Source organism: Ochotona princeps, chromosome 20 (genome assembly GCF_030435755.1).
Source record: "Ochotona princeps isolate mOchPri1 chromosome 20, mOchPri1.hap1, whole genome shotgun sequence".
Classification (NCBI taxonomy): domain Eukaryota; kingdom Metazoa; phylum Chordata; class Mammalia; order Lagomorpha; family Ochotonidae; genus Ochotona; species Ochotona princeps.
In genome coordinates this window covers 28,524,855-28,551,163 of record NC_080851.1, presented here as the reverse complement: position 1 = coordinate 28,551,163, position 26,309 = coordinate 28,524,855, and positions in this window count along the sequence as shown.

Genomic DNA, 26,309 nt, shown 5'->3' with positions numbered 1-26,309 from the left:
GTTACAATTATCTATACTTTGTTTCCTGACTAGCACATTCTGCATACTTCTGCCTTCTGGAAAGTTGTAAACTTGGTGATAGTTTTTAGCCATCAGGCAACTAGGGAACGTGTCAACCACTAAAAATTATTTTTGCAAACTCTGTTGAAATCATGTGCAGAACATTAGGTAGACGTGTGCCTTGAAAACTCATGTAAACTAATAGCTTCAAGGAGTGACTAGTCAGGCATTAATTGTGGCTAGGAATGTACCTCTTAAGTTGTTTTAGCATTCTATAAATACTGCCACTTTAATTCTCACGAAGTCAGTAGTTAGAGGTGTTATTAAAACATTGAGTGAAGTGAGCTTTTGATATATGTTGAATTGCTTGGGCTGGAGTCTTGGCCGTGTTTCTGATTCCAGTTTCCTGCCCGCACAGGTGAGCACAAAAGTGCTCAAAGACTTGAGTCTGTACCACCCACGTGAGAGACCCAGATTGAATTATAGAGGCTCGACTCTGGCCTGGCAAAGTCCTGGCTGTTGGAGAGCCACTGGGGAAGACCCAGCAGATGGGAACTTTTGATTTCTGTATTTTTTTCTGTCTTTGTGAGATTATACTAGAAAAGTAAATTTAGTAAGTCAGAAAATGTTGAGTAATAGTTTCTCAGTAGGGCAGTGGATCGATGAAGCAGAATGGTCTTCTATGCAACCATCTTGCAAAGTGGATTTACTTTTCTTCTTGGAAAGGCTTCACTCTTATTAAGAAATTTATAAGAAAGCAAGAATTCAAAAGAGCATACAAAAATGTCCATCAGGGAGAGCACATGTAAGATTCTGAATGGATTGACACATCATCTGTATTATCCTGGCACCTGTCTGCAATGGACCATCGTTTTTTTTTTTGTTTGTTTGTTTTGTTTTTTTTTTAGGCAGAGCAGAATTTTAATAGAAATAAAACTGGCTCCCAGTAAGGCTTGCACACCACCAGGTTCTCTAGTTGTACACATTATTTTTCTTCTCAGGGTATTTCATTTCCTTTGGCATCTCATTTAAATTCATTATCAAAGGGCCAACGCTATGGCACAGCAGTAAAGCTGATGCCTACAACATCGGCCATCACTGCTTCACTTCTGATCCAGCTCTCTGCTAATTCCCCTGGCCTCCAAGTGTTTGGGCCCCCACCTCGTACATGAGAAAACTGGAAGAAGTTCCTGGCTTTGGCCTGGCCCAGCACTGGCCATTGCCATCATCTGGAAAGTGAACTAGTGATGAAGATCTCTCTTGCTCTCTCTGTAACTCTGAATTTTAAATAAATATATTAAAAATTATTACAAAAGACTAATAGCTCAAAATGGGCAGCATCATTTGACAAACCAAGCATTCAGGCACCCATGAAGATTGTAATCAATACAGGATGAACAGGCAGCAAAGAGGTACTAGTGAGAAGGGGAATGCTAAAGTAAATTAACGAGTGCTGAGAGTTTGCACATCAAACTGAAAAACAGGTTTACATGGAAAAAATTGTTAATTGATGCTACTTAAAAAACTAGATTGAAATTGTTGTGATTAAAAACTGTCTGGAAACATTCTCTGGTATTTAGAGACTATAAACTTGAGAATAGGGTAGAAAAACCCGAAGCAGATCTGTATGTAGTGAGAAACAAGCTATAAATTATGCCTTTAACTCACTAATGTGTTTCTTCAAATGACTGACGTTTGGTCAGACACATGCTTGACAGATGCATCTGCTTTAAAAAAAAAAAGCATGAAATAGTTATTGTGGGCTCTTTCTGCTATGAGAGTGTCAGTGTTCATTGAAGAAGTCAATTACCACCACTTCACTGGCATCTCGGCAGTCTTTCCTGGAATAAGAGACTGTCACAAGAATAGTAAATATGTTGGTTCTCTGGAAATGTGTGCAAAATAATTGCAGACATGTGATGTCAGTTTGCAGCAGGAAGTCTCTGGTGGGGAGAAGAAATATGGGGATTATCTGTGTGGTATTTTCCTCCCTAACCTGTATACTTCCCTTCCCAGAGAAAGCCTCGTGTTATCTAGATAGGTGACCAGAATCCTGATGAGTGGATTGGAGTCGGGTAGGGAAAGGAGTGGGAGGGTGAGACCCAGAGCAGAAGCATCCAAGCCCATATGGACATGCTTGCCATCTGCAGAAGCCCTCCTTGGGATGGTGATACTTAACCTTGGTTGAGGACAGTTAGTTCATATGTTTCAATTTATAAACTCAGTGATCAAGAGGCTTTCCCTCCCATGTGTTCTCTCTGTGTAATCTGCTAAGTTGTCTAAGCACATGATCCTTAGTAATTAACTTGGTTTTGTTAACCAGGAAACTAACATTCCCAAGGAGGTACTAAAATCTGGAATTAAAAATTCATAGGTGGGCATTTGGCCTCATCCTTAAGACAGCGAATCCTGCATAGGAATACCTGGGTGAGAGTCTTATCTCTGGCTCTGACTCCAGCTTCCTGGTAATTATTACAGGTCCTGGAAAGCATCAAGTCATGGCTCAAGTACTTGGGTCCTTAGTACCCGTGTGGGAGACCTGGATTAAGTTCTCAAATCTTAGCTTATGTTTTGTCTAGACCTGGACCACTTGCACATTTGCAGAAAGAATCAGTGATGAGATCTCAGTCTCTTTCAAATAAAAAAGATGCATAAAAATTCAAAAATGCTTTCTATATTATTTTATGATTTTTTTTGTAGACCTAGATACACAACACAAAAGAACTCCTAAGGAGTATCGTTTAAATAACAGTGATTAATAGTTCCAACTGGATACTTTAGGTATTTTCCCATATGCATTCTCATAATTGCTACTCAAACCTTTTATTTATTTTTTTTGAAATATCAGTATGAACCTAGAAGTAAAGCATCCCAGAGTGTGGGAGACTGTTTCATTAGTATTTTCATCAGCTTGGTGTTAAAAGCTTTTGTAGATAAGTTCAAAATAGCTTTCGATCTTTGTCATAGCCATAAGAGAATTTAATTTTAGACTCTTAATTAATGAAGACAGAATTAGTCTTTGTAAGCATTCCTGGTAATTTTGCTTTGTTACTGAAATCCTGAAAAAAATTTTTTTGCTGCTGCTTTTTTTTTTTTCATAGCCTCCCTGTGGAAATAAAAGAAGAAAAATTCATGCATTATGAATACATAATTTTTACTCATGATTTTAATTTTTGTTTTAATGAATGATTTCTGTGTTCTAATATCTTACCAGTCATAGGTATGTTATTTAACTTGCATTGTAAATGTAGCACACACAAACATGTTTTTATTGTCTGTTATATTTCTAATTATAAAGTTTATCTATATTTGGATTTAATTTTCACTTAAGGTTTAAACAGATTAAAATGAGGTTTTAAACAGTGAGATAAAGAGTTTCTGGGTAAAACTCAATTTGGTACTTTATACTGGCTTTTTTTTTCCATTTGTGGACTGAATAAATGTGTATTGCTATATACAGTGCTACTAAAAAGGAAAAATTGCACTGAGGACCAAGTTGTAAGTCTGGGACTATGCTGGATGCGTTTCTGTATGTTCATGTTTAACTCTAACAACCTCATGGAGTGTTGAGGTTTTATTTACTTATTTGGAAAGCAGAGTGACAGATTGAGAGACACAGAGAAACAGGTCTTCCATTCCCTGGTTCACTCCTCACATGCGTAGGGGTAGGCCAAGTAGAAACCAGGATCCAGAACTCCATCCAAGCCTTCCATGTGGATGACAGGGGCGCAAACACTTGGACCATCTTCTATTGAAGGCAGGACTGGAGCTGGCGCTCTGATGTAGGATGCCAGTATCACAGGTGGTGGCCTAACCTGTTGCACCACCAGACCCGCCCCTATACCTATTTTTTGAATGAGTAAACTGAGAATCAGAGATAAAAGTGTTTGCTCTAGATTCCAATTTTAAGAGTACTGATCTCTGATTCGTTGCTATTACCATTAATAATGACAACTGTTACAATCATGTTTTATTTAGGGATTTTCTAGATGTTAAACTTCTAGAATTTTTTTTTTGTCATCAAGCACATGCCACTCAGGCCTAAAAGGGGTTAAATATTCACATTTTATCAATAAAGATATGGATGATCTCCAAGACCACATAGCTGTGACAGACAAAGGTTTAAAGTTTTCTGCATGTTAGTGTGATGCTTTCTTGTATGTGTTTCTGATACTCACTAGAGCAGTATCTACTTAAGGGACCAATTTCTTTTCTTTTTTTTTTTTTAAAGATTTATTTATTTTTATTACAAAGTCAGATATACAGAGAGGAGAGACAGAGAGGAAGATCTTCCATCCTATGATTTACTCCCCAAGTGAGTGTAACGGCCAGTGCTACGCCGATCCAAAGCCAGGAAACTGGAACCTCTTCTGGGTCTCCCACGTGGGTGCAGGGTCCCAAAGCATTGGGCCATCCTCAGCTGCTTTCCCAGGCCACAAGCAGGGAGCTGGCTGGGAAGTGGAGCTGCCGGGAATAGAACCGGTGCCCCTATGGGATCCCGGTGCGTTCAAGGCGAGGATTTTAGCCGCTAGGCCATGCCGCTGGGCCCCAAGGGACCAATTTCTTAAAGGACAATGTTTTTCACACGTGTAATAAGCTATGACATACCTGCCATGTCTTTCAAAGTCTCACTTCTTTGCCGCTGCACCTTCCACATGCTTCTCCTTTGCCAACTCTGTCAATGGGTGCCCTGGCAATAGGGCATTTTAACGATAACTGAACATGCAGTTGAGTAAATCCAAAGCCGAGGGTGAGCTTTTTCCCATCTCCTTTCCGTCTAATCTAAACGTTCAGTTAGAATTGAGATATTGGATATGGTGCTTTCTTGAAATCTGACATGTTTGCCTAAAGCTTTCTTTGGCCAACCAAAGAAAGTCCTTGATGAGTTTAAACCACTCTACAAGCATCAGTTGAAACATATGCGAATGCTGCGAGAAGAAGGAACTTTCCCTGCACAGCTGCTCTGCAGAAGGATATTGTGTGGCAAAGCTTTCTGTCTCTGGAGAACCTAATCAGGAGCCAGGGCCTGTCTTCCAGAGGGAGAAGCGAAGTCTGCCTCTGCTGGCTCTCTGGACCAAGGGCGAGGGAATGTCACATTACTTGCATTCTTTTGATTCTTTCCTTGACTTTGATTTTGCTTTGGCACGGATCTAAAAACAGAGCTGTCAGTGCCTTTATTTCTTTGTTCATCCTGTTTTCCAGTCGAGGATAAGTAATAATGGATTAAAATTCTCAAGTGGCCTGCACTTGGACATGAAGTAGCTCTGGGCATCATTTTACCATCCTTATTGGCTCCTATTAGTTTCTGGGTGGCAGCCAGAGATGAGAGTCCCACCCATGCTGTTGTCTGAATTTGGGAGGTGACAGATCCTTCAGTACCATGAACTGTCAGTACTGTGGCATCCCCAAGCCCTTCCCATCCTGATAATGCAAGGTTTCATGTCTTCTTTTCATGGTTGAGATGCTTCTGAGATACAGAGTAATGTCAGGTGTCCCCAGACCATGGGACAGGCAAATTTCAAAACTTAGCAAGCACCCAGCTGTGTTCAACAGCTTTGTGGTCTGGGCAGAGTTGTTGCTTGACAAGCTAACGAAGCTGTTTCTTCGCTCACTTCTGGTGAAAATGCTGGGAGGATCTTCATGTTATTTGAATATGGAGCCTATTGATGTCTTGGACAAAGAAAGTGTTTTAGCTTCTGAAGAATTTAAAAATGCTATAATAGTATTTTAACTAATAGACTTTCAGTTTTTCTTTAAACAGTTGGCAGGATATCCACTCATCCTAGTCTTTTAACAAAGTCTTAGCAACTGCTAAGGAAGTAGGTGAGATATTGTGGATTGGAATCACAAACTACAGAATCAGACACTCTGTTTTCACATCCTGGCTCCTCCATTAATGAGCTTGTGATCCTGGACCTGCTGTTTGACCTCTCCTGCCTCAATATTCCTATTTGTAAAGTAGAAACAATATGCATTTCATAATACTATTTTGAAGGTTGGATATAGGAAACTCTTGGTTTGTTGACATCCCTGAACAATCTTTATCCTTATTCAGTAAGGCCTCATACTGGTTTCTGTTGTAGTGTCAGCTATCAAAAGAAAGGTTGCTCCTCTAAAACGGTTGCTAACATACTTAGTCAACACACACACACACACACACACACACACGCAATACCCAATTTAGTAACAGTATGGAATTTATCACATACAAGGGTGCTTTGAAGTGTTCTTGGGAAGATGAATTAAAAGATAAGTTTATTTTGGTGCAAAACAATTTTTAAAATTCATGCATAGCCTTGTTCATATAGAAAGTCATTTCCCATGAGCTTTTTGAAGACCCCTTGATTTCTCATGTACCTCTCAACTTTAAAATGCCAATGACACAGGCTGGAGGTTTCATGGGGAGCTGTGATTCTGTGCCTGTGTAGTCAAGGAAAGCTCGGGGGAGGAGGAAGACTGTCTGGATCCAATCCCATCTTACCTCTTTCCCATAACATTCTGTGTCTTCCCACCATCCAGCTTCCAGGCATTAACTTCATGTACTTGAACTTCTCAATGGCCCTTGGACCCTTTGCAGTCCCATGCTTTTGAGCACACACTCTTAGATCTACCTTTACTGAATTTTATGTTTTCCCAGTTATAATGATATTTTCTGGACAGCAAAATGTTTGCCAGTGAAATTAAGCATGACTTTCACTTCTGAGCACATCCCCTCTTGCACCTCCTTTTCTCACCTCCTTCCTGGCCTTCAATCCATCTTTATCTTGGCTGTTCAATAAGGCAGGAGAGGCAAGTGGTGCCCAGAACCTGGAGTTAGCATTACTACATTCTTAGGATATTACCAGTGGGCTGGAAATTCAACATGTTTCATTGAGTTTCTTTCCATATGTATCTGATCAGTCGGTCTGGGGTTAGTCAGATCAAATCTGGAAGCACATTAGGTCATCATAGATAACCTGATGAGTATAGTTTCTGGAGAAATGGGCAGATGTCACCACTTTTAGGATGACATACACATTATCCATCAGGTTGAAAACTGATTTTTAACAAATGGAAAAAAAACATGAGTTCTCCAGGGTCCTGGAAAAAGCTAGAATAGCTCTCATGAATGTCAGAGCTGGGCAGTGCCTATTGATTGAAAGATTTGTGACAACACTGGTGTTTCTGGTTGCACAAGCCAGCTGGGGATGGGGAGGCACTTTTCTTACCCACTAGCAAGTAGAGAGAGATGCCCTCCCCACACCTACCAGCCATGATGCACGCGGCCGCTGCGTGGACCACACAGTGACACCAAGGCATAAGAGGGGAAACTGTCAGATGGCATCTGGGAACCTTCCCCCTTTGAAGAACCACAGGATCCTGAGTATGATCTCCAGCCTTGTCAGGGCCCTAAGTGTGCTGTTAAACTGACCATGGAGTTCTGAGCTGCCCTGAGGCTGAGCTTTCCTGGATAAGTGTTTACAATCTGTTATGCCTGGATAGTCCCATTTAAAACCCCACAGCTTCTCATCTAGGATGGAATCCAGGGAGGCCATTAATTAACTGTGTGACCTTGGGAAAGTCGTAGTCACTGGGCTGAATAATAACCAGGACTCTTTCCAAGTCTGAGTTGCCTGGATTTCCATTCTTACACTTATCTCCCGGTTTCCCCAAACTCCTTCCTCATTGGCTCTGGGTCGAAAATTCTTCATATTATGCTTAACAGGCTGTTAAATTACCTTAATTAAAGTGTCAAGGGATGAGAACTGAAGATTACTCAGAGTTGCCACCTCAACCCTTCCCCGCCAGCTGGAGAAGACCTCTGCCAAGCAGATTGAAATGTGCACTATTTAGCAAGTTCTTTATGGGTCAACACTGAGCTACTGTACTCCTGTGTTGGATGCAAGGAAAATGAAACAAAGAAGTCTGTTTTTGACAGACTTGTCGGAAGCCAGGAAATCGTGCCTTCACCAAAATCAAGAGTTCACATGGCAAAGGGCCTTGACAATGGTTTTGAGCAGGGAGGAATGAGGAAAATAGCCATAACCTTGTTATGATCTCTTTGGATGTTGGAACTCCCAGAGAAATTTATGCAATCTGATATTTCTGGCATGCTTGTGAATTTGGAAGATTGCACCTTGGAAGCAATTCAATGCCTGGTTTGACCTTTTAATAGGAAAAGCAAACCCTTTACGAATACTGTAGTCAGGATTATTGTTTGTGCTAGTTAAAAGCTAGGATCAGGAAGAATTCATCAAGACAGGGGGATGCTATGTATGCATTTTCCAAGAGGGTAATATGCTACATTGGGTGCTGACTGACCCAAACTGACCTTCCATAAAGATGTAATCGGCAGTTATGGCCTAGGTGTGGTGGGCGGTGCTCTCTGGAGTGCCTCTCCACATCTTCCCAGTGCAGCAGCTCAGTACCTGAAAGCCCACCCATTAGAGAGGATGCTGAGCATGACAGATAAGGACTCACACTTCAGAGCCACGTTACCTGGGATCAAAGCCATGCTTTAGTGGTGATGTGACTGTGGGGAACTACTAGACTCTCCAGGCCTTAGCTTCCTTACTCATGAGTTATAAACTGGTGCCTATTTCATAGTATCACCAGTAGTGTTGAATACATTAGAACGTCTGCAGGGCTCAAAACAGGATGTATTTTAAGGAACACGAGGAAGCTCTGAGGCTCCAAGTTCAGCACAGGTGTCTGAACTTAGAGTTTTATTTAAAGTTCAGATAGCCCTAAGTAAAGTTAAGCCCACACAATGATTGTCAGTCATTTAGAACTTAATATGAATGAACCCCTTTGTTCTGAGGAGCTCATGAAGGCCTGGGGAACATGGAAGAACACAGAGTCTGAGGAACAATGTTTGCCCCACTCACAATTGTGCTTGGAGGCAGCCCTACCTGTTCCCATGTCCCTTCTGGCTGCCTCTAAGATTCTGTTTGCAGTTTCTACACTCATTAGTCCTAAGGTTTCCTTGTCACACAACCAGTGCTGGATTTTTGTGTTGATGGTTTCTGGAGCCCCAGCTTTCTTATCTAGGAAAGAAAAGAGAAATATTTTTCCAATTTGCTATATCCTCATGTCTTAAGGATTCAGACAGACCATATCTGTAGATTGCTCCTTTATTCATCTAACTTTTGATCTTCCGGAGTTAATTTGGCGTTTTCTTAACAGGTGAATTTGTTATAAACATGTTTGGTCTGTTTTTCTCTTTAAGGAAGAATTCCCTAGGTGTCGTTTTTCTCAGCCTTAAGCATGCACAGGGCTTACTTAGGCACTAGCTTCTGATCAAGGAATGAGGCCTGGAAACGTGCATTCTCTACAGGTTTCCAGGTGTCATTGTTGCTGCTGGTTCAGACCCATTCTGAGAACCCCTCCCTTGCAGTAGGAAATGTACCATTCATTGTACACGGCAAGCATGGGCATCCAGCAGGCAGTGGGTGTTGGGGGGTACTGAACAAATTCTATTGCCTATGTTCCACCCTAGGCATGCTGATTTACATAGTCTGTGTGGGGCCCTGATATTGGAATTTAGAAAAACAACACAGATAGTTTTAGGCATAGAGAGCTGTAATGGGAACTGTTAGGACATAGTGGGAGAAACTGATTTGCTCGTGTGTATGCAAGATTTTAGCTCAGGAAAACATCGTGGAAGCAGGGATTGAAATAATTTGTATTTTCTCTTTACCTCCTCCTGCCAGCCCCAAAAATGTTTTCTGATAAGGACAATTGTGATAGCCTAAGAAGCAGAAACATTTTTTTTCCCTGTTGACCATTTTGGGGACCACAAGAAATTGCTACTATGGTAACAGGAGCTTGGGGGTGAATAAGTGCTTCTGTTGCTGTTGCAGCAGCCCCGTTCTTGTCCCCAGCCCTGGCCTTTTCTCAGCCATTCGGCCTGAAGTGGCGCTGCCCTGCTTTGTAACTGCAGAAGTCAATGAGGCTCATGCCCACTTGCTCGCCATGGCAACCATCAGGAAAGAACCAACGTTTTTGTCCAACCCAGGGCAAGCAACGCTGAACCCATTGGATGGAACTGGGCTATAAAACCATTCATACATAGCAGAAAATCCTGGTCATTGTGCCGCTTGTCAGCGTCTAGGACAGAGGTCGTGTGAAAACAGAAGTTTAACTAGCTGTGGCCTTTGCTTGATTTGATAAAGTGTAGTTTACTTTCTACTTGAGGTTTTTATTGTCCATAATAATTCTAATTGAAATAAACATTTTGATTACAGCTCTGTTCCACAACTGCTTAATAGGGAACTAAAATAACTTTCAATAATCATTTCGTCCAAATGGGATTCATTTAGCCTGACAGTTATTCCAGGCACTTATTGGCATGCGGCAGGCCAGGAGGGTTTTGGAGCATAATTACGGGAACATTTTACACTGGGGTTAACCTTACCAAAATGACAGACTGAAAAGTGATGTAAAGGAGCAAATAAAACCCATAATCTGCCATAGAAACTCATAAATGAATCTCCTTTCTCCACTGGTTTTGGTGCCCAGGGTTCCAGTTAAAATTAAAAGGAGTTTTTTTCTGAAACTGACAGTCTTGCTGTAAGGAGTACCCTTTAAGGGGTGTGCTCTGCAGAACTGGTGTTGGGCACAGGGGGGATTCTGTAGCCAGTGAGCTTTGAATTCAACTGTATATGTGCGTGTGTGGAACACCTGGGTTGTGGGTGGCCTGGACAGAAATGCTTTCTGTCCATCAAAAGCTCTTAGGCCCCCAACTGTCAGCCCCCAAAGGAGGAGCCACTGCCTGGTGTTTCCCCCTTACAGAGTCAAGGACATTCGGCAAGCTTGCCAGGGAGTTGGGTGAGGGTGAGAGAATTGATTTTTCCTCTAAATGTCCTTCCCTAGTGCATGTTCCATGTTTTTTTTTCTTCCTGGAAACCTCTATCTCCAGCTTACATGAGACCTGTCATGTCTGGAGTTCACAGACATACCAGAAGAAACCATTGTGGCTTCTCAGAAGAGCACCGAATCAGCTCATTATTCATTACTGCCAGCAGGGCCATGTTCAGTCTGATGGGCCGCTGAAATGGGGCCTGGTGATGATCTGGAACTGTCACTGGGGTGCCTAGCTCTCCCACCTGGATGGAGATGGGGTGTAATCCTTCCAGAAGTGCAAAAGCCATGTAAATCCAGCACGTTGTAAGGAAGAGTTATTGTCATGATGTGGCCCAGTACTTTCTGTCCATTGCCATCTTAGGAAACTGTGTAAACCTAGATGGCTGGGGATGAATGTTCACACCAGGGTGTGGTAAGGCAACTGCAATGTGCTGCAGTTGTGTTGGTTCATTGGAACCAGCTTCTGCTGTCAGAGTCTCTTCTCCATCTAAAAACAGAGGAGAGGACCTGGGGTAAACGTCGCATGTACTGGAGTGATGCTCAGTGTTTACAGGTGCATCCAACTCAGCTGGAGGGCTTTTCATCACAAAGGTACTCATACACGCAGCTACTCTACTTCCCTCAATTTTTTTTTCACTTATCCAAGCCAACGTACCTTCTTTGTTCTGTGGGCAAGTTTGTTTGGATTTTTAGTTACACACGAGTAAAGGGTACTCAGCTAATCAATGGACAGTTGGTGTTAATATATACAGCCCAGGTAAAGTAAGTCGTTAACCTACATACATGGCTTGGGAGATGGGAAAGGCCACAGTTGCCTTTAGTTAGTACATGAATCTTCTTCATCTGCTTCTTCTCCTCCTCCTTCTTCAAGATTTACATATCTATTGGAAATGAGAGAGAGAGAGAGAGAGAGAGAGAGAGAGAGAAAGAATGAATCGTCTTTCACTGGTTCACTCCCCACATGGATGCAATGAATGTCTGGGACTGTTTTAGGATGAAGCCAAGAGCCTGGAACTCCATCCACATCTCTCATGTGGGTGATCAAGCAATTGGGTCTTTTTCTGCAGCTTTTGCTCAGGTGCAGTAATAGGGATTTGGGTAGGAAATGGAGCACTTGAACTTAAACCAGTGTCCTTATGGGATGTCTGAGTCACAAGCAGAAGTTGAACTCACTGTGCCACAATACCAGATTGCTCTTTGAGCTCACCACAATTCAGTGGGACTATAATGGGTTCCAAGTCCTATATTGGGTTCCAAGCCCATTGGTGTTACTTTATATGCAGGTAGTTATATGCGTATTGCTTTTCCCATGTTTATCCAGTGAGCCTTGAGCTCCTTGATTTATATATAGAGAGCTCCTTTGAAGGCTAGAGGTTACAATGTATCTCATCTCATGACAAACATGAGAAGTTCAGTTAGCAACTTTAAACAAAGAAACATTTACACTTATTTGCCTTAGAAACTTTAATTTTTTAAAACATTGAGCCCCCTCTAGGCTAAACCAGATGTGTTATCATTCTAGATAAATGCGTGTTCTTATTTTCTTGAATCTTTAGGTAAATAAAAGTAGGCTCCAGCAGGTATTGACAGAAGGGGCTAAAAATCATAGCTCACATAAACAGAGTATTTTCATGGGCAGGGGTCTTGCAGCAGAGCTGCTTATGGGGTAACATCAAAGGTGGCTACACCGTTTACTTTTCAAACTATCCATAAGAATCCTTGTTTTCGTGACAGTGAATGTAGAATCACCTTTTGTTTGTACACCAGCCCTGGATGGATTAGAAACTGGCAGCATCTCCATAATCTTTTTGCCAAGGTCTTTGGGCATCACTGCTTCCCATAATTCCTCTGCAGTGTTGTGCACAACACTATCTCCAACACGTAAGTTTAGACTTTTATATGACAGATGGGAAAATCTAGACATCACATTCTTTCCAGGGGAATGGCTAGATAGAACATGAATTGAAGACACTGTTCTCCACCTGGAAAATCAAGACTATATTTGTTTATGCTCTTCTAATTAGGAACAGAGTCTTTTGTGGATAATTTCCTTATCTACTACTCCTCTTTGTCAACACCACTTAGACAGAACTGGGGCAGATGGAAAACAGGAGTTTAATGACAACCCAAATCTACAGAAACACTTCTCTTTTACAGGAAAGATTGTGTCAACATGTTTTTAGAAGACTAAAGAAGTAGAACAATCTAGTGGGGCATGTGTGGAAAATCAAATCGAAGGTGGCTGCTGCTCTGGCACCGTGAGCTAGTCCTCTCTTTGTGATGTTGATATCTCATATCAGAATGTGGTTCGGCTTCTGAGCCGACTCTCTGCTAATCTCTCTGGGAAGGCAGCCCATGTGTTTGGGCCCCTACCAACCATCTGAGAAATTGGGATGGAGTTTCTGGCTCCTGGATTTAAACTGGCTGCAGCCATTTGGAGGGTGAATCAACAGTTGGAGGATCTCTCACCACCCTACTCTGTTGCTTCTGTATTTAGTATAAATAAACAATCTTTTTTAAAAAATCAAATGAAAAAATATTGCAAAATTGCATTTCAGTTCCAGAAGTTTCAGAATAAGGGACCTGAGGAAACTCCTTGCCATTTTTAGACACCAGCAGCATCTTTGATGGGGTGATTACTTGGAGTTTCCATCATTGAACTACAGTGGGTAATACCTGTTTTCATCTGTGTGCTTCTTGAGGTGGTCTGGAGGTCCTTGGCTTCACACTGACTGGTACTAGGCTAGCCAGGTCCTCAGTGGTGGCAGTGTCCTTGCAGGGTGTGAGGGATCAGAAACACCCCATGGCCAGAGTCTGTGTGCCGTGTGAGTCCACAGAGGCTTTCGTGGGGACTTCTTCTACTCCTGGAGAGGGATACGCATCGATGCCTGATCTCATCTCAAAGTATTTCAGTGTTTTCAATCTCATGGTCTTTTGGTATTTGAGAAGAGGAAGATGAATGGCCATCTCTTTTCAGTAGGAATGAGTTACAGCATCAGTAACTGCCTGGTTGGAGAAGAACAGGTGAATTTTCATGGAGGCCTCAGGATCAGCTGAAGAGATTGGACAGGGTGAGTGCAGTTTTGAGAATCTTTGACTGCTCTGCTTCTTGGACACCTGATGCTGTTTTTTTTTTTTTTTTTTTTTTTTTTTTGCTCAGTATCTGTCACTGGTTTCATGACGTGAATTCTTCCTGATTCCCACAATGACTTGTCACTGTTACCCATCACATTATGGGTCCATATACTGAAGTCCTAACCCTGCTTCTTTAAAAATGTAAGGAGATTGTAGTCCTAATTAATATAAGAAGATGTCATATCAGAGTAGAGGCAGTCCTGTTCCCCTCAATTCTCCTTGTCCTCCAGCCTTTAGTCTTCCTGCACTCCTTTGTGTCAGGACTTTAACTGGCCATGGCATGGTTAAGCTACACAACCTCAGACTGACTTCCACAGCTGAAGGATCTCCTGCTGTGTTGTACTGTGACCCATATCTGAGGAACGGAAGCCAAGAGCACCCTCAACTCATGGAAGGCAGTGCTCCCCACTGCAGATGGCCCTGCCTTAGGGGAAGCCTGCAAAGCAGAATGTGGCTTGTGTGTTTCCCATCTACCAAATGCCAACTCCTATTGGCATTCTAGTGGCTCCTTAATGGTCTCCTAGTACAGGAGTCAATCAAGTGGATATTCTGATTGTGTGATCAGCCAGGGAAGCAGAAGGGAGACATGAGTACTGGGGCAGAAGGAGGACATATTCAGGAGGGGCTGAGCCAGGCAGTAAAGGAGATGGTTTTCCCACATGTCCTTGAGTCACACTGCTTAGCGGCCCGCAAAGGATCACCCTCTATGCACCTGCTCATGGAATGTTCTGCAACAGGTAGAGCTTTTTATAGTTTCCTTTCATCCCAGAGGAGCTTCCTCAGATTACATCTGCACTGACTGGAAGAGAACTGTGGTCCATTTGTTACTGTCCCTAGACGCTTTGCAGAAACCCCAGAGAACTTGCAGGCACCTCAGTACACTGCAGTGTCCGAGGTGGAGGGGTTTGGGAGAGGGAATGCACTTTTGCTCACCTCAGCACTTTGAGGGACTCCCATTCAGAGAGTGACATTTGTCCCTGGGAGTCAACTCTAAATTACATCCCAAATTAACATTTTAAAATTAAAGCTGGCATTTCCGAACCTGCCTGCTGGCAGCCACAACCACGCTGCGGAGTGACATCATTTATGTCACTGGCAGTTAAGCCCAGTGTTCGAGGTCGTAAAACAGTTTCCAGGCCTGATTTAATATCGATTTTGCTGTCAGGCTAACTTTACTTTAATATTTAAACAAATGTTTAATGTTTAAACAGCTTGGGTTTTGTCCCCCCTTTCATTTTTCTGTAGCTTTAACCCAGTGTTATCTGTGCTGTGACAGTTTCCCTCAAGGCCTACTTCCATGGTCTACTTGCCCCATCTTTAGCAAAATTCTTTGCTTTATCAGTCCAATGCATGCCCTACTTCTATACATGTTATTTTCCTTGGAGATGGAGTGGCACTCTGAAGGTCCTTCTATCTGTCTCTCCTTCTTCCTTGGAGATGGAGTAGCTGTCCCATCACTGTAGGTTCCCACTGTATGGATGTTATGATATTGTATTGTTGCAGATTGAACATTTTACTGGACCTATGGGGACCTCTGTAAGCAGAGGATAACAGCTCACCTGAAGAATCGAGTTGCTTATGGTGTACCAGAAGAAACTCTGGGGTGGGCTCAAATTGGCATATGTGGTTTTAGAAACAGAACAGCGCCTTATTATAAACATCATCCCCTCATTTATTTTGGGGGGGAGATTTTGTTTGGTTATACTTGTGTTAAGGATCTTGTCAGTTTGAGGGTTCATACTGTTGGAATGCACGTTGTTTATCAGTGTGGATGAAATGGTGATGATGGTGGGACTTACCCTGTGGATTCTGAGGAACGTGAAATTCATGAAGTACACTGTCAGGAGCCACTTCTGAGTCACCTTCTTTCTGTTAATGAATCACCAAGTGAGATCCAGCGAGGATACACAGAAACAGGATATTGTTTTTTTAAATATACATTTATTTATTTTTGTTGGAAAGGGAATTTACAGAGAGAAGGAGAGACAGAGAGAAAGGTCTTTCATCTACTGATTCATTCCCCAAGTGGTCACAATGGCTAGAGCTGAGCCAATCTGAAGCTAGGAGCCAGGAGCTTCTTCCGGGTCTCCTATATGGGTGCAGGGTCTCAAGTCCGTGGACCCTCCTCTGCTGCTTTCTCAGGCCACAGACAGGAAGCTGGATGGAAAGTGGAGTAGCTGGGCGTTGAACTGATGCCCATATGGTATGCCGGTACTTGTGGGGATTGGGGATTAGATAATAAGCCATCATGCTGGCCCAAATTAGCTTGATTTTTAAAAGCACTATTTTGCCAAAGATTGAACTTGAAATCCAAGGACCAAATGGGATTTATGTTATAAGGATAATTCCTAATTAGCCTGTCTTACTTGGTTTGTTGCTCACCTTGTGTTATAAATATGTGAGGAAATTTTGCGGCTTTTGAATAACCCTCTAAATTACAATTATTTGTCTTTTGAACCATATATTGAGAACACTTGACAATGGGGCCATATATGGTCCCCAAACACCATGTATAAAGATGTTTTTTGTTGCCAGAAAAACAGCGATGTTGGGTTTATGAAGTTGGTCTTGCTCTAGAATTCTATTTTTTATAGGCCGTGCTCCAGGGATCCCTGGAGCCTTGTCTGATTTTGCAGAGTGATTTCTGCCTCTTTGTAGAAGTCAACCTAGTGATTTTAGCTTATGACAGCTTGTTAAGAAAAGGCTTTGATTTCATAAGGCAGAAACCAAGAAATAACCTTGATCCCTTGTTACATGATTCAAAGCAACTGTGTGTGTATGTGTATGAATGACAGTGGGAAAGGTAAGACCGGTCAACCCAAAATCCAAGCAGTATTCTCAGTATATGGCTTCCCCCAAAATCATTTCACCGAGAGTGATCCTGAACCACCAACAGAACAAGCTGTTGTTCTGTGGTGGTAGTGTGTGTGGGGGGTTATAGGTTTTTTAATCGTTGTTTCAGAGGTAGAAGGACACACAGACAGATGCAATGGAGGGCAGAGAAGAGAAGGAAGAGGGAAAGGAAAGAAGAAGGGGAAGAGAGGATAGAGGGAGGGAGAGAGACAGACAGACAAGGTTCCTGTCCTCTGGCTCACTCCCCAAATGTCACAACAATCTGGCTTAAGTCAGGAGCCAGCAGTGCAACCCAAGTGTCCCACATGGGCCAGAAGAACTTGACTGTTTGAGCCATCATGTGCTGCCCTTTAGGCTCCACATCAGTACAAAGTTGGAATTAGAAGCAGAACTGGAAAACAAGCTCAGGTGTTCTGACACAGCACATGTAGGTTGAATATCCACCTGAATGAGAGTTTTTTAGTGAAAATGCAGGTCCTTACACACTCTTTGACAGACCTAATGATACAGAGCTCCTGCATGTGAAGTCCACAGTTCTTTTTTTTTTTTAAGATTTATTTATTTTATTGGAAAGGCAGATGTACAGAGAGGAGGAGAGACAGAGAGGAAGATCTTCCGTCTGATAATTCACTCCCCAAGTGGCTGCAACGGCTGGTGCTGCGCTGATCCCGAGCCAGGAGCCAGGAACTGCTTTCTGGGTCTTCCACGTGGGTGCAGGGTCCCAATGCTTTGGGCTATCCTCGACTGCTTTTCCAGGCCACAAGCAGGGAGCTGGATGGGAAGTGGAGCTGCCGGGATCAGAACCGGCGCCCATATGGGATCCCGGGGCGTTCAAGGCGAGGACCTTAACCATTACGGTATCATGCCGGGTCCGAAATCTACAGTTCTTATGACACCAGGATTTAGGATTTTTTGCACTAGATCGAATACCCGTCTTCCAGAACAAGTGAAAAGGAACCCAGTGACTCCTGGGGAGTGGAAACTTTGGGCTGGCATGGCCATCAGACATAATCACAGAGGTTGTTGTCTGATGGGCCCATCCCAAATAGTATTCTTCAAAGTGGGGTTTCCAGCCGTGCTTGTCTGCCACCTGTGTTCTCTTTCCTGTCGCTGTACCCTGCTCCTTGACACTATCTAGTTGAGCTTCTCTTGCATGAAACTTCAGTTACCATTTATTTTCTTTGCTGAAGGTAGAGATTAGGCAGTGCCCATGTCATAATCCAGTAGGCAGCAGAGGTAATGGCCTGCTCTGTTAAACCAGCAGTATCCCCAGGACAAAACTGCTGGACTCGGCTGAATTGGTCGGGGAGACAAGAAGGAACAGGTTCAAGAAGGTGAAAGGTAGGAGAGCAAAGCAACTTGAAACTCAGTCCCTGCTTTGTGATCTATTGGCTACTGATCTGCATACACATCTAGCCTAATTTTCATGCCAGGGAAACATGACCTGTGGATAAAAACTGGAAGGTAGGGGGCTTCAGTGAAGGAATGCATTCCATGGCCTCTGATAGGGCCTATGACACCTTACCCACCCCTTCAGACTCTTGTCCAAAAATCAAAATAATCCTTGTGGCTGATGTTGTCTGTTAGGGACATCCTGGAGTCCAGCGCTGACTGATAAGAGGCCTGGATTTACCAGTGGTATAGGCTCCATGAGAACACAGAGCAAGTGAAAATAAAGGTGTAATGATTGAATTATATATTCTCTTTCTATGATTGAAAATAACATCAGTCAACTGATGTGCAGTGCCAGGCAGATTACATAAGCACACGTTAAGTGGTTGAATAAAAATGAGTGATTCCTCCTTGACTTAAATATAGCACTAAGTAGTATGCCCTAGAATTCAGCAGAAAGCAATTTCCTCCTCCCCAGTAACAGCTAGGGGGCATTGCAAATGCAAATGGAGTAAGCTTTGCAATTTTAATATTCCATGTATCCATAATTCACTGCCGAGATTTTAGAGATGTTATTGCTACTACTTGGGCACATTTAAATTATTTTGCACCTCTGAACTTTTGCATTAAGTTTAACACTGGTGCTTAAGATATATGTTTTAATCTATAGAAAGCTTTGTGCTTAAAGAAACTCTGGTCTAGGTGGCAGGGGCCCTCAGTAGTATGTGACAGACTGTTGTTTAGCCTGTCGTGTTCTGTTTCAGAGGAGAGCTTGTTGAAAGAACTTTCTTAACAAGAGAAAACCTCAAACTCTGTATTACCATGTGCATCTATCTCCTGTTTAAACATGTCCTGGGTGTCCATGACGTCACCTCAAATGGTAGTGTGAAAAGCATCTTGGAGAACCACCAGTGTGCAATGAAAATTTCACTGCTTGGTGATCAATAGTAACCAAATTCCTTCTGGAAGATCTGCTTCCATAATGTGTAACAGGATTGAGCTTATTTTGTTGAGGGCGGCTGAGACCAGGGAATAACAAACAATACGACATAACTGTTTCTCCTGCTGTGTACTCTGAGATAGCATGTCCCAGCTACCTAAGATTGTTTTTTGACCCCAGGGCAATTGTTAAGTAACTCATGGAGGTCTGAGTCTGTGAATCTTGCTAAATTCTCATTTGAGAAATATACAGGGTGATTGTTCGATCTAGCTGTCATACAGGTAGTGCCTGCATTTCATATTGGAGTGCCTGGGTTTGATAACCATCTCTGTCTTCAAACTCCAACTTCATCCTGAAGTAGATCTCATGAGACAGCAGTGGTGGCCTAAGTCTCTGGGTCCCTGCCTATGCATGTGGGAGACCCAGGGCGAGTTCCTGACTGTTGACTTCAGCCTGGCTCAGCCCCGGCCATGGTGATCACTTGGGAAGGAAACCAGCCGATGGGAGCTTTGTCTGTATTTGTCATTGTCTTAATAATAACAGTAATAATAATAATAATAATAATAATAATAATAATAATAATAAAGAGGTATGTAGCCAGTAGGCATATATCTTAAATGTTTTTGCACTTTGATACACTCACCTTTTAATTCCATTTTCCATGGATTTTTGAAATCCCTGCATGTATAATCTTCCTCCCCTAGGCTACTAGGTCTATGACTTCCTCAGGAAGCTTTTCACCCTGAGGTGTGGCACAAGCCAGATTGCAACTGAGCTGACTTCATAGGCATGGTGTGTGTTGCTGGGAGTGGGTGCTAACAAAAGAATATAGTGTTTTAAGGTAAGAAAATAAGTGGCTTAAAAAGAAGCTTTATTTATTTTTATTGGAAAGTCAGATTGACAGAGAAGGAGAGACAGAGACAAAGATTTTCCATCTTCTGGTTCACTCTCCAAGTGGCTGCATTGGCTAGAGTTGAGTCTGTCTGAAGCCAGGAGCCAAGAGCTTCTTCCAGGTTTCCCATGTGGGTGCAGGGTCCCAAGCTTTGGGCTATCCTCTACTGTTTTTCCAGGCCACAAGTAGGGAGCCAGATGGTAAGTGGAGCAGCCGGGAAATAAACCGGCGCCCATATGGGATCCTGACACATGCAAGGCAAGGACTTTAGCTACTAGGCTACTGCACCAGGCCCCATAAGTGATTTTTTTTCTCCCTCCTTTAATTCCCCTTGAGAAATCTATTAGGAGGCCTTTGTAGCTAGAATAGTGTTCAATGGAGAAATAAGCGAACATATACCCTAGTGAGCAAGAAGGTACCTAATAGAATTTGGAGCAAGAGTATCTAATTTGTTCATGTTTCTCCAAAGCCATGATTGCATTTTGGATAGAAGTATGTTCAGATTTCTCTAACTTGCACTTATATGTACATGGGTGTTATGAATGATTAAACACCTCTTCCGTACCCATTTATGAAGGCCAGAGGGACTTCAAGGGATGCTCTGATTCAGAATGAGTTATAAAAGGGACTGTCATGTTAAACTCCTTGCTCTACCTCACCTTCACTCACAGAGCCACGTGGCAAATCCTGTGGGATCAGGTTCCTGTTAAAGAGGTTAGTTAGCTACAAGGCATCTGCTATGAACCCTGGGCCTGGTTTCTGGAACTGCTGGTTCTGTGTCTCCCCAACCTTTTCTGTTGGGTCAGGGTGACCTCCTTGGGATAACTGCTGTGGCTTGGATGTGATTTGAATGTGTCCTCCAAGGTCTTATGTGTTGGAAATTACATCCCCAGTGTGGCTGTGGTGAGAAGTGACAGGAACTGGTGGGATGTGCTTCAGTCACTGGGGGTGCTGCCCTCAAGCGAGATTAATGGTAGTCTTAGAAAGTGAGTGAGTTCTTGCAAGAGTGGGTTTTAAAAATATTGTAAGATTTATTTTTTTTGAAGTGCTGCAGCTTCCGGGGGGTGGGGGAGGCGGAGAGAGAGAGAGAGAGAAAGAGAGAGAACACGTACTTCTAGCCAGAACCTGGAACTCCATCTGGTCTCTTATGTAGATGGCAAAGGTTTAAGTACTTGGATCATTCTCCACTGCTTTTCCAGGTGCACTAGCAGGGAGCTATATCAGAAGCAGAGCAGGTGGGTTTCAAACTGGTGCTTATATGGGATGCTGGCTTTGTAGACAGCAGCTTAGCTTGATGTGCCATTACCCTGGCTCCAAGAGGCAAGACCACCTGCTGTAATATAGCCAAGGGGTCAATTTTTTTTTTTTGTGGCAATAGAAAGCAGACGGATCCAGAAGTGATATGTTCATTTCCTCCAGATTGAGTCTCTACTGCTTGGGACTTTCCTGGACTCTTGGTCAATTTGCTCCCCTCTCTGACCTCATGTTGCTCTGGGCAGGAAAAGCATCCCGTTCTGTAAGTGACAGAGACACGCAGTGTCTCCCCACCTGCTGTTTCTGCTATCACTGACCTTCATTTGCTTGACTTGATGTTTTCCAGTCCTTCTGTCTTTCTCTTTTGTTTTTCTTTTCCGCCATATTTCATTTTCTCCCCCAGCCCCACTGTTGCTGGCCCCCGAGAATACTCTCTGGATAGATCTCTGAATCAAGTCCCTCAGGGCAGACAATCAGCAGCTTTTGAATCTTTTCTTCCAGACAATTTATGGAGTGTCCACAAGCCAGGTACCATGCCGAGTGCTGCAGGAAATGGCATGGATATCTCGGCATGCAGGACTTTAAATTTTATCCACGGGAGAGAGGCAATAAACTCAGAAAGTATAAGGGAACATTGGAAAGTTCATGGAAAAAATGGAATTGAAAAATATGCTCATTTTGATGCAAAGGTTTTGGAATTCCTGCACAGTGTCTTTTTCATAATGGGCCTTTTTTGTGACATTTTTTAAAGAAACCTTGTTGAAGATCTAATATGACAGAAGATGATAAGTGCTATGGAAAACACATGGCAGAACAGAATATAGGACGAGGAGTTGCAAATTCAATCTGGGTAGCCATGGTGGGCCTAGCTGATGTCAGCATGGAGCCTGGGGGAAGAACAGTGGTCAGCCCCATGGGTGTCCATGGATGGTACCTGCTAGGCGGAGGGAATGGTTAGTACTAAGACTCTTAGGCGAGTTTGGACAAAGGACTAGCAGGAACCCTTTGTGGCTGGGCCCCTTTTAAGCTCAGGCCCAGAGGGAGCTGATACTACAAAGAGGGAACACATATGGGCATGGCATGTAGGGACAGCCTGTGCAGGCTTCTGAGATCTTGGTGAAAACTTTGGTTTTGTTGCTGTTTAGGACAAGTTTTCATTCTTTCTTTCTTTCTTTCTTTCTTTCTTTCTTTCTTTCTTTCTTCCTTTCTTTCTTTCTTTTATTTGTTTTGTTTTGTTTTGTTATTGTTTAGGACAAGTTGTACAAAACTCTAGGTCCTTAAGGAAATGGCTCTATCTAATACATTCAAATGATTTATAATTAGCATACAAATTGTATATAAAAAGGCACTTCCAGAAGACTGAAAGCATTTGTTTTCCTTTGCAGTGAAAACATCTTCATGCCATGCTCTCATTACTCTTAGTTGTGTTCAAGCCTTTTGCTTACTTTAACCAAGTAATGGACATACTCATCTGAACAGATGTCTAAATGTTGGGTGTGGTCCTCCCTACTCCATCACCCCAATAGAGTCATGTTCAAGACAGAATTTGGTTCTCAGTATAAGCTTAATAAGAAGCAGAAACTAGGCTTGGCACAGTGGCTCAATTAGCTAATCCTCCCCCTACAAGTGCTAGCATCCTATAAAGGCACCAGTTCATGTCCTAGATGTTCCACTTCCCATCCAGCTCCCTCCTTAATGGCCTGGAAAAGCAGTGGAAATTATCCCATGGTCCTTGGGAACCTGCATCAGTGTGGAAGACCAGGAAGAGACTCCTGGCTCCTGGTTTCAGACCTGCTCAGCTCTGGCTGTTACAGCCATTTGGGGAGTGAGCCAGTGTACAGAAAATCTTTCTGTCTCTCCTTCTTTCTATAAATCTGCCTTTCCAATAAAAATAAATAAAAACTTAAAAAATAAGATGCAGAAACCAAAAAGAACCACCTACGTTAGGTTATTTAGAATGCTCAAATATTTACATTTTTTATTTACTATAAAGAAATCATGAGAATAAACAGTTTGGCTTAAAGAGACATTTGAGAGGAGTTTCTACTGTTTCATTAAAAAAATTGATTGATTACTTTTATTGGTAAGGATCATAACATGATTAGAAGACACGAGACTTAAATTCTTGAGTTAATTAGAATACAAAGATTATATTGTCTCTGTGAACTTTGCAATACACAAATGTCCTTTGATACCTGATGGGAACTGGTTCCAGAACTCCCTCCCCCTACCCCATACCAAGATCCTTACCTGCACAAGTCTGTCCCATAAAATAGTTTAGGATTTGTGTATAACCTGCCACTTTGCCCCATAGACTTTTTTTAAAAAGATTTATTTATGTTTATTACAAAGTCTGATATACAGAGAGGAAGATCTTCCGTCCGATGGTTCACTCCCCAAGTGACCGCAACGGCCGGTGCTGTGCCAATCTGAAGCTGGGAACCAGGATCTCTTCTGGGTCGCCCATGCGGGTTCAGGGTCCCAAGGCTTTGGTCTGTCCTCGACTGCTTTCCCAAGCCACAAGCAGGGAGCTGGATGGGAAGTGGAGCTGCTGGGATTAGAACCGGCACCCATATGGGATCCCGGGGCCTGTTCAAGGGGAGGACTTTAGCCGCTAGGCCACACCGCCGGGCCCAACAAATGGCACATTCTGAAATAGTTAAAGCAGTGAATTTTATATGCTTGTACTGCTAACATGCAATGAATACTAATTATTTTTTAAAGAGTTATTTATTATTTGAGAGGCAGAGTTACACAGAAAGAGAGAGAGAGAGAGAGAACAAAATGGAAAGAATAAGAATCTTTTATCTGTTGGTTCACTCCCCAAATTGTGACATTGACCAGAGCTGGGTTGGTTTGAATCTGGGAGCCAGGAGCTTCCTCCAGGAATCCTACATGGGTACAGGGTCCCAAGGACTTGACCTGTCCTCTGCTGTTTTCCCAGGCACATAAACAGGGAGCTGGGTCAAAAGTGGAGCAGCCAGGACTCGAACTGACACCCATTTGGGGTGTCAGCATTCAGGTAAAAGCTTAACCTCTTACATCATGGCACCAGCCCTGATATTGGGTACTAATTCTAACTCCACTCCTTCTGAGCTGTGTCACCTGGGGAAATTACATATGGGGTAAAGCTTCTGATTTTGTTTTGATTTCTAGTTTTTATTTATTCCAAGGTAGAAACCATCCATTGGCTCACATTCTGAATGAATATAACATCCATGGTTGAGTCAAGTCAAAGCCAAGAACTCAATTCAGGTCTCCCATATAGGTGTAAGGCACCCAAATACATGAGCCGTCATCTGCTGCCTCATGCTATGTATATTGTCAGGAAGCTGGGATCAAAACCATAGTTGGATTCAAGCTTACATATCCCAAGTGGTGTCTTAATTGCTACACTAAATGCCTGTGCCAAAACCATAGTTTTGTCCGCTTTGCAAAACAGGGTGAATTATTCCCATTTGCTTGCTGGAATTGTTGTGAAGATTACATAGTGTGAAAAGGCACTTCAAAATATTAATGAGAATGTGGAATTTAAAAAGTTTCCATTTTCAATTTTAATTTTAAGTTTCAAAAATTTTAAAATACAGATATAGTGTTTTTTTTAATTGGTAACACATTTTCCATGAACTTTTTAAGTACTCGTATACATGTAGTGCTTAGTAGTAATGTTTTGAAATATTTATTTGTGGGATCTCACAAAGTGGCATAACAGGCTAATCTTCCCCCTGCTAGCACTGTTTTCCCATATGGGTGCTGGGTGATGTCCTGGATGCTCCACATCAGTTCCACCTCACTTCTTGTGTCCTGGGAAAACGATGGAGGATGGCTCAAGTCCTTGGGCCCTGCACCTACGTAGGAGACCTAGAATAATCTCCTGGCTCCTGGCTTTGGACTAGCCCAGCTCTGGGTTTTGCAGAGTATTTGAGGAGTGAACCAATGAATGGAAGATGTTTCTCTCTCTCTCTCTCTCTCCCTCTCTCTCTCTCTCTCTCTCGGTCACTCTGTTTTTCTTTCTCTGTAACTGACTTTACAAGTGAAATAAAATAAATCTTCAAAAAATTTTAGAGGCAGACTAGCCAGAGAGAGAGAATAGAAGGAATGTGAACTTCCAAATGTTGGTTCACTCTCCAAATGGCCTCAACAGTCCAATCTAGTCCAACTGAAACCAGGAGCCAGGAACTCCTTCCTAATCTCTCACATGGATAGCAGGTATTCAAGTACTTGGACCGTTGTTTGCGGCCTCTAAGGTGCGTTAGCAGGACCTGGATTGGTAGCAGAGCAGCTGGGCCTTGAATTGGTACTTTAATATATCCAATATATGGGATGCTGGCATTGCACAACAACAGTCCCAATTTTTATATTATGAACGTCCTTATTTGTCACTCAGTAAAGGAGAGTGTAATGCAACTGCCTGAATGGGGGGGTTCCCCGTGCGCTAAGAGAGATTGTCTTGAGGTGGCAACTTTTGTGGCTAAAAGAAATCAAAAGCATGCCTGTTGGGCTTTTTCTGGTCCCTGCCACTATACTGACTGGAGAAGTTTTGACCTGGAAGATGAATTCCCTCACTTTACTATTTCTGTTTTTTTTTTTTCAAGAAAGTCAACCGTATAAATACCATATGATTTTTTCTAGTCCTTCCTAATGACTATAGGGGTTCTTACAGGTGGGGATGACATTGTATAACATGTGGCCTTTGCCATGTCACTCCATGTCACTCTTTCTCTTTTTTAAATTCATGGTGTGTCGTTTGTATTTATGATCAAGCTCCCTGAGTAAGTTCTTCCCCTTTCAGAGCATTCTCATCAGAGAGCGAAAGGAGATGCACATTTTTTTGATAGGATGTCGTTTTATTTACTCTACCCCACCAGAATTTAGAGACAGAGACTCTGAGGACCAGGGAAGATAGATGATGTGCCAGAATGGGATGACTAGTGGGTGGTGTTAGGGATCCCAAAATGTATTGAATGAATGAAGAGATGTGTAGAGAAGGTCCTTCAC